Here is a 10,050-nt window from a genome sequence, read left to right as displayed (position 1 = left end):
ATACACAACCTTGGAATAACAAAGTTCTGTACATAGATACATGGATTGAGATATAAGCTAAATGGGTAAGGGAGGAAGATTCTTTGATAGTTGCTACGGATGAGAGGATAATTCGCTGGCTATAGGGTAGGCATATCTTAACTTGGGTGAGTGGGAAGGCAATTACAGGACAAGGAAGAGCAATATGCAAGAGGAGAGTGGTTGGCAGCTGAATGTTGACAGGTGGAGATACAGGGAGGTACACAAGGGCTAAAGGGAATAAAGGTAAATAGTGATATATACACAACCTTGAAACAATGTTCTGAAGGTAAATACATGGACAGATATGCTGATGGGTATAGGAGGAAGAGCAGAAGATATACAAGAGCTTGAGAGCGGGTATAGGTGCATGAGTATTAACCTTTTGCAGACAACTGAATGTGGTGGAGCATACAGCAGCAAAATGATGAATACGTATTAGATATTATCAAACATCTTAAGGAAATGAGTAGATGAGCCTGGCAGCTCAAAGGACACCATAGTCAATTGGCATAACGTAGTCCACAAAGACAATGCTGTACATCCTACTTTGGTGAGTAGCATCTGGGATATTAAAAGCTCATGAGTGGCTGTCTAAGGTGCAGCTATTGGCCTCTCTATGTGCAGAAGAAAACCTTGATGAGAATTGAAGAGGCTTGGGATCAATCTGTCCAATGGACTAATGGAACATGTGAACATCAGTCTCCACAACTCTGAGATCAGAAGAACTAGATGGTGCCCAGGTATCACTGCCAACTGCTCTAAAAGGGATCACATTAGGAGATCACAGATAAAGTGTCACAATGTGTGGGGAAAAAGTTAAATTTTTTTTTTTTTCTTAATAAAAGACCAGGCTTACTGGTCAGAAGGAGACTATGCCCCTGAGACTATGCCCCTGGACCTTCCTTCAGGTCTGGAAACGAACTCACCCTAATGGCCCAACTTCCACCAAGCAAGAGTTGGTATATAGGGGGGAACAACATTAGCAAGGTACGCTCACTATGAATGATGGAACAGTCAATCGTGCAAAATCAAAGGGGGCAGTTTCAGGAGGACCTGAAAACTGAGTAGTTCTTCATGCCCCAGAGGCTGCGCCTGGTGGCTTTGCTGCCATCACCATGCCACAAAACGAATATATTGAGTTACACCGCAAGCACTATGGATATCTGGATTAGCATGAAAAAAAGAGAAGGAAAGTCGAGAGGCTCATGAACGTTCGAAGAAGGCCATAAAGATAATTGGCCTGAAGGCTAAGCTCTACCATAAACAGGACCATGCTGAGAAAATACAAATGAAAAAGACCATCAAGATGCATGAAAAGAGAAACACCAAACAAAAGATTGATGAGAAGACTCCACAAGGTGCAGTACCTGTGTATCTGCTGGACAGAGAGGGGCAGTCCCGAGCTAAAGTACTTTCCAATATGATTAAACAAAAATGAAAGGAGAAAGCGGGAAAATGGGACGTCCCTCGGCCCAAAGTCTATGCCTTGGGAGAAACAGAGGTATTAAAAGTTATTCGGACAGGAAAGAGAAAAAAGAAAGCATGGAAAAAGGATGGTACCAAAGTCTGCTTCGTTGGAGAAAGGTGGTTTTACACAAAAACCACCTAAATATGAAAGATTCATCAGAACAATGGGCTCACGTAACACATCCTGAACTTAAAGCCACCTTTTGCTTACTGATACTTGGTGTGAAGAAGACGCCCTCATCCCCACTCTATACAACTCTGGATGGGATCACCAAAAGGAATGTTATTGAAGCGAACATGAGAGAGTTGGGCCTGGTGACACAAGGGGGCAAGGCTATCTAGGGGAAATATGCTCAAGTTACCAACAATCCTGAAAATGATGGATGCATAAATAAAGTCTTACTGGTTTGACAGCAGTTTCCTTTAAGTCATTTCTTATTGGTGAAGACTACAACCAGGAAAATCACCATCGCCTGTGTTTCTGAGTGCTCCCAAATAACCTTACCCATCTGCAGTCATCAAGAACTATTTATGATGTTATTTTAAACACATTAAAAGTGTCCAGTTTAAAAAAAAAAATCAAAGGGACAACATGTACCTAAGGACAAAGGTGAGAAGGGATAGGAAGGTGGATGAAATGGAAAAAAGAATAACACAGAAGAAGTAGGATGACTGTTGTTCCATGGAGGAGAATGTAATCATTGAGATGAAGCCAAGTGAAGTGTATGGTTTGTTGAAGGTAAAACTGATGATCTTGTCTGTAAACCTTCACTTAATTCACACATATACACAAAATCAGTTACTGTGGGGAAAAAAGAATTGAAGAAGCTTGGAATCAATTAGTCCAATCGACTAATGGAAGGTGAGCATCAGTCTCCACAATCCTAAAACCAGAACTAGACAGTGCCTGGCTTCCACTACCAATTGCTCTGAAATGTATCGCATTACAGGGCCCTGGATAGAGTGGGAGAAAATGTAGAACAAAATTCCAAAATTATTTCTTTAAAAAAAAACAAGTTTACTGGTTGGGAAAAGAGTGGAGGAACTTGAGACTAAGGCCTTCGACCACCCTACAAGTCTGAAAAGGAACTCACTCTTGTGGCCCAGTTTTTCAGTCAAGCAGTAGATAGTTTTATTGGGGGTAGGGGATGAGGAAGGAACAACTCTAGCAAGATATGCTTACCATGGAATGATCTGTCATTCAAAATCAAAAGGTCAACATTTTCCTAAGGAAAAAGTTGGTGAGGGACAGACAGAAAGGTTTGGAATGCAAATGGGAATCACAGGGAGAAAGCAGGGTAACTTGCATGAAGGAGTTGTAATCATTGAGATGAAACAGTATGTATGATTTGTTGAATGTAAAGCTGATGATTTTTCAGTAAACTTTCACTGAATTCACAATGAAAAGTTAAGTTTTTTTTTTTTTTTTTTTTAAGGCCAGAAACATTAGTTACATTGTATTTAAATGTTTCCTGTTGTTCCTAAGTTCTGTCAAGTTGGTTCCAACTCATAACGACCCCTTATAGATTTATCAAAGCTTATAAAATCTTTGTGGAAGCAGAAGACCTCATCTTTTTCCCACGGAACAATTGGTGTACTTGATCTGCTGATACTGAGGTTCACAGTCCATTGCTTATCCCATGGAGCCACGACACTCTCCAAAGCTTTACCTGGTGCAAATAATGATAATAAAATAGCACCAAACCATTCCTCCCACAGAACTCTACTCAACTGAGTTTGATAATACACCGCAGTGATGAAACAGAACTCAGACACCATACTCAGAATTAAGGAGTTTATTAGGGAAGTTAACAGGTTATATAATTCAGGGACAGATACATTTAAGACACAGTTCTACCACTCAGGACATCCTCTCATCAGCTCTGCCCACAGACAGGCCTCCCTCTAACACTCAGCCATTTGGCCTAGCCACGACCTTGCTTGACAATGTGACAAAGCTCTTTTAAGGCTGCTGATACATGCCCACAGGCCACACCACTCTACCATAAGCCTCAGACTGCAGGCATTTGGTTATAGGACCGTGGATTAGCAAATCTTGTCGAATGATAACAACCTTAGGTACAACAGAACAAAACACTGCCTTGGTCCCGCACCGTCCTCACAATTCTTGCTATTCTTGGAGCCCATTGCTGCTGCTGCCACTGGCTTCAAAGGAGCATTCTGGCTGTTCTTTTTCCAACACAGATTGATTTGCTCTTCTGGAAGTCCACAGTAATTTCAATACTCTCCAACACCATAACTCAAATGTATCAGTTCTTCTATGGTCTTCCTTATTCCTTGCCCAACTTTTGCGTGCATAAGGGTCTATTGAAAATACTATGAGGTGGGTCAGGTTCAACTTGGTGCTCACACTGACATCTTTGCTCTTGAACAGTTTAAAGAGGTCTTTTGCCCCAAATTTGCCTTATTCAATAAGTCATTTGATTTCTTGACTGCTGCTTCCATGAGTGTTGATTGTGGACCCAAGCAACTTCAATCTTTTCTCCATTTATCTTGAATTGTTGGTCCAGTTGTGAGGTTTTTTTGTTTTGTTTTTTTTAGCATTTGAGGTGCAGTGTATCCTAAAGGCTCTGGTCTTTGGTCTTTACCAGTAAGTGTTTCAAGTCTTAGCACTTCCAGAAAGCAAAGTTATGTCATCTACATAATGCAGATTGTTAATGAGTCTTCTTCCTTCACATGTGCTTCTTTATACAAGCAGTTTCTTAGAATATTTGCTCATTATATAAATTGAGTAAGTATGGTGATAAAATACAAGCCTGGCGCACACCTTTTCTGTTTATAAATCATTTAGCATCCCCTTGTTCTTTTCGAATGACTGCCTCTTGGTCTATGTAGTTTCTTTAGGACAATGAAGTGTCCTGGAATACCAATTCTTTGCAATGTCATCCATAGTTTGTCATGATCCATACAGATGAAAGCCTTTCATAGTCAACAAAGCACAAGAAAACATCTTTCTGGTATTCTCTGCTTTTAGCCAAGATCCATCTGATGTCAACAGTGATTATTTCTGGTCCCATGTCCTCTATTGAAGTCAGCTTGAATTTCTGGCAATTCCCTGTTGAGGTACTGTGGTAGTTGTTTTGAATTATCTTCATTGTTTTAATTGGATGTGATAGTAATGATATTGTTCAATGATTTACATATTTCATTGTGTCACCTCTCTTAGTAATGGGTACAAATATGCATCTCTTCCAATCAGTTGTCCAGGTATCTGTCTTTCAAATTTTTTGGCATAGATAAGTGAGTACTTCCATTGCTTCATCAGTTTGTGGAAAGTTTCCATTTATATTGTGTCAATTCTGGAAGCTTTGTTTTTTCACCAATGCCCTCAGTACAGCTTGGACTTCTTACTTCAGTACCATTAGTTCTTGATCATATGGCACCTCTTGAAATGATTTAACATCAACCATTACTTTTTGGTACTTTATAGATTCATTTTATACTTTCTGCATCATTCAGTATCTTGCTTATTGTTGTTGTTGTTATGTGCTGTTGAGTCAGTTCTGACTCATAGAAACCCTGTATAGATTTTCCAAAGAACTGCTGGTGGGTTTGAACCACCAACCTTGTAGTTAGCAGCCCAGTGCTGATCATAAAATGCCACATCCTTCAATATTTCAAGTTTAGGCTTGAATTCTTTCTTCAGTTCTTTCAACTTCAGTATTGCTGAGTGTGTGCTTCCCTTTTTGTTTTCTAACTCCAGGTCTGTGCATATCTAATTATAAAACTTTGTCTTTTTAAGCTGCTGTTTAAAATTGTATGCCCTATGCTTTCACTTCCTCATTTCTTCCAGTCACTTTAGCTTCTCTATGCTGGAGAAGACTGATGCCAAGACATATGGAGAACTGAAGTCCAAGCAGTGCTGGGCCTACTGATGCTGAACGGAGTCAAGGACCTCTCTTCAGAGTTGGTGCCTTGAAATAGTATTCTGGCCTCCAACACTGTGAGAGAATCAATTTGTCAGTGCTATCTCCTTGTGGTATTATCTGTTACAGTGATATGGAATGCTATGTCAATGATATTTCAAATACCATCAGGGTGACCCACGGTGGACAGGTTTCAGCTGAGCTTCCAGACTAAAATAGACAACGAAAAAGGAGAAACAGACTCCTTCTGAATGTTTAACAACTGAAAACCTTATGAATAGCACTGGAACACTGTCAGCACCAGAATACTGAATAGTGACACAGGATGAAGAGCACCAGAATATTGTTGATAGAGTGCCAGGAGATGAGCCCCTCAAGCTGAAAGGCACTCAAAATGAGACTAGGTAAGAGCTGCCTCCTCAAAATAGAGTTGACCATGATGGCATGAACGGAGTAAAGCTTTCAGGACCTTCATTGGTAAATGGGATACAACTGAAAATGAGAAACAGCTGTAAACATCCATTAATAAATAAATAAATCTAGGAAAATTGAAAGTTGTCAAAAGTTAAATGGAACACATAAGCATCAATATCCTAGGCATTGTTGTTGTTGTTAAGTGCCATTGAGTCAGTTCTGACTCATAGAAGCCCTGTATAGGGTTTCCGAGGAGCAACTGGTAGGTTTGAACTACTGACCTGTGGTTCACAGTCGAATGCTGATCCACAGCACCACACCACAAGTCCATCCTAGGCATTAATGAGCTGAAATTGACTGGTATTGGCCATCTTGAATCTGACAGTCATATGGTTTATCATTACCAGGAATGATAAGTTGAAGAGGAATGGCACTACATTCATCATCAAAAATAGTATTTCAAAACCTGTCTTGAACTATAATGCTATCTGGGTTAGGAGACTACCCATATGCCTACAAAGAAGACTAGTTAATACCACTATTATTCATATTTGAACAAGAACCAGTAATCCAGTGATGATGAAATTGAAGAATTATATCAACTTTTTCAGTATGAAATTGATCAAACATGCAATTAAGATATATTAATAATTACTAGCGATTGGAAGGCATAGGTTGGAAACTAAGAAGAAAGATAAGTAGTTGGAAAATATGGCCTTCTGATAGAACAGATGCTGGAAATTGCATGGTGGAATTTTATAAGACCAATGACCTTTCAAAAAACAATATAAAAGACGTCTGTAAACATGGACTTCACCAGATGGTATATACAGAAATTAAATTGACTACATTTGTGAAAATAGACCATGGAAAAGCTCCATATCATTAGCCAAAATAAGTCTAGGGGCAAACTGTAGAATAGACCATCAACTGTTCACATGCAAGTTCAGGCTACAACTGAAGAAAATTTAAACAAGTCCACGAGAACCAAAATATGACCTTGAACATATCCCACTTAATTTAGAAGTCATGTTGAGAAGAAATTTGATGCATTACACACTAATGACTGAAGACCAGAAGAATTGTGGGATGATATCAAGAACATCATACAGTAAAAAAGCAAAAGGACATTAAGAAGACAAGAAAGAAGGGAAAGACAAAAATGGATGTCTGAAGAGACTCTGAAACCTGCTCTCCAGCATAGCAATGCTAAAGCAAATGAATAAATGAAGAAGTAAAAGAACTGAATAGAAAATTTCAAAGGTTGCCTCGAGAAGACAAAGTCAAGTATTATAATGAAATGTGCAAAGATCAGGCATTAGAAAACTTAAAGGGAAGAATATACTCAGTATTTCTCAAGCTGAAAGAACTTAAGAAAAAATTCAAGCCTTGACTTGTAATATTGATGGATTCTATGAGCAAAATATTGAATACTGCAGAAAACATCAGAAGAAGATAGAAGGAATGCACAGAGTCACTGTATCAAAAACAAGTGGTCCATGTTCAACCATTTTAAAAGGTAGCATATGATCAAGAGTCAAGAGTACAGAACGAAGAAGTCTAAGGTGCACTAAAGGCATTGGAAAAGAACAAGTTTCCCTGAATTGATGGAATACAAATTGAAATCTTTCAACAAGCTGATGAAGCACTGGAAGCACTCATGCTAAGCATTTTGGAAGACAGCTACCTGAACAACTGATTGGATGTATTTGTGCTCATTCCAAAGAGAGGTGACCCAGTGGAATGTGGAAATCATCAGACAAAAGCATTAATATCACATGCAAGTAAAATTTTGCTAAAGATAATTCAAAAATGGCTGCAACACTACATTGACAGGGGACTGCTAGAGGTTCAAGTTGAATTCAGATGATGATGTAAAACAAGCAATATCTTTGTTGGCATCAGATGACTCTAGACTGGAAGCAGAGAATACCAGAAAGATGTTTACCTGTTCTTTATTGACTATGCAAAGGCTTCAACTGTGTGGATCATGATGAGCTATGGACAACATTGCGGAGGATATTTTGGAGTACTAATGGTGCCCATATGGAGTCGTGGTGTGGCTCTGTGGGTTAGTGTGCTGGACTATAAGGTCTGTTTGAACAGCAAAGTCGACAGTTCAAGCTCACCAGCTGCTCCTTGGAAACCCTATACAGGGTTGCTATGAGTCAGAACCAACTTAACAGCATTTAACAGTAACAACAACAATGGTGCCCTTGAGTACACAGACCAAGAGGCAGTTGTTTGAACAGAAGAAGGGGAAACTTAATGGTTTAAATTAGGAAAAGTGTGCACCCAGTTTGTATTCTTTAACCATATTTATTCAATCTGTATGCTGAGTAATGAATCTGAGAAACCAGAATATATGAAGAACATGGACTCATCAGGATTGGAGAAAGACTCATTAACAACCTGTGATAACCAGTTCATACAACCTTGCCCATGGAAAGTGAAGAGGATTTAAAATACTTACTGATGAAGATCAAATACCACAGCCTTCAGTATGGGTTGCTCCTCAAAGTAATGAAAGCAAAAATCCTCACTACTGGACCGACCAATAAATAGCATCATGATAAATGGAGAAAAGGTTGAAACTGCCGAATACTTTATTTTGCTTGGGTCCACTATAAATATTCATGAAAGCAGCAATTAATAGGCAAATAAAGTGTTCAAGAACAAAAATATCAGTTTGAGGACTAAGGTGTGCCTGACCCAAGCTATGGTATTTTCAAATTTTTCGTATGCATCTGCAAGCTGGGCAGTGAATAAGGAAGACCGTAGAAGAATTGATGCATTTGAGTTATGGTGTTGGACAAAAATATTAAAAGTACAATAGACCGCTAGAAGAACAAACAAATCTGTGTTGGAAGAAGTACAGCCAGAATGATCCTTGGAAGCCAGTTTGGCCAGACTTCATCTCTCAGACTTCGGACATATTGTCAGTAGGGACCAGTCCCTGGAGTAGGGCATCATGGTAGGTCAAGTGGAAGGTCTGAAAAAGAGGAAGATGCCAAAAGAGATGGATTAGCACCCTAGCAGCAGCAATGGGCTCAAGTTTAACTACGATTGTGAGGATGGCACAAGACCAGGCAGTATTTTGTTCTGTTGTACGTACCAGAAACCTAACAATTACAACAAGCACTAAAGAATTAAGACAGACACCCATGAATACTTGTAAATCTCCCTTTTTAGATATCTAATTCTAAATTACCCATCCCTGTCAACCCAGTACTCTGAGGAGAGAAGCGTGTTCCTCAATGTGAAGAATCTTCATTCTACTTGGAACTCTGAGCATATTTATCCAAAGGCAAAGTCCTGTCCAGAGCAAGTTGTCAAAATGCAGCGATTTACATGAGCTTACAATATCAAACATCTCTCTCTTCATTCTGTTGGGTTTTGGTCAATTCAGCCCTAGCCATCCTATGTAGGTCAAATGAATACCATCTGTAAACTTAGGAATCCACACCCTTAGGTTAATAATTTGTTGTTCACTGTAGTTTAGTCGGTTCTGACTCATAGTGATCCTATGCACAACAGAACAAAACACAGCTCAGTCCTACGCCGTCCTCACAATAATATACAATTCTTGAAATTCTAACAGCACCTAAAGTCTATTGAAAGCATAAGGAAAAGACCTGTTAGATTTGATCAGAATGTATGAGGGCTACATAAATTATCAATAAAGAGAGCTATACTTTCCGTTTTTAAATGTTTTCTGTAAAAGACCATTTAAATTAATTGCATTTAATATAGAAAACATCAGCTATTTAAGAGTCTATAATAGTATTAATCAGAAATTAAGTTAGACAGTTTTTGAAGTACCAGAATCAAATAGTTTTGGGGTGGTTTTTTTTGTTTTGTTTTTTTTTATGCTAACTTTTGTAATGCCAGCCTTTTTTTTTTTTTTTTTTTTTTTAATCTTAACACTGACAAAATGTATAATATTTAAGAACACAGATTACCATGAGGACTTCTGTTTTGTACTCCAAGTTACTCTGTCACTGCTGAATAAATAATCATTTTAGCTTTGTGGGGGTGGATATAGGGTGGGGATTTTCTTTTTGGCACATCCACTAGTGAGTAATCCATTTATCTTAAGTGCCAATAAAAATGTTATACTGGACTTATGCGACACATTTGTTAGTTATTAGGGAAACTAATTCTGAACCATTTGAGTAATGTTTTATTTATTGCATTTTCCACCTGTAACTTCATATTATCTTATCAATATCCTATATAAAACAAGTTTTTTAATGCTACA

General features: G+C 38.6%; 1 pseudogene; it reads left to right on the top strand.

The window, feature by feature from the left end:
- The first annotated feature begins 1,136 nt into the window (after positions 1–1,136).
- On the top strand, positions 1,137–1,899 carry LOC102824180 (annotated as a pseudogene).
- The last annotated feature ends 8,151 nt before the right edge of the window (positions 1,900–10,050 follow it).

The sequence above is a fragment of the Chrysochloris asiatica genome, unplaced genomic scaffold (genome assembly GCF_000296735.1).
Source record: "Chrysochloris asiatica unplaced genomic scaffold, ChrAsi1.0 scaffold00032, whole genome shotgun sequence".
Lineage (NCBI taxonomy): Eukaryota > Metazoa > Chordata > Mammalia > Afrosoricida > Chrysochloridae > Chrysochloris > Chrysochloris asiatica.
The sequence above is the reverse complement of the archived record's forward strand: the minus strand, read 5'-3'. Positions and strand labels throughout refer to the sequence as shown.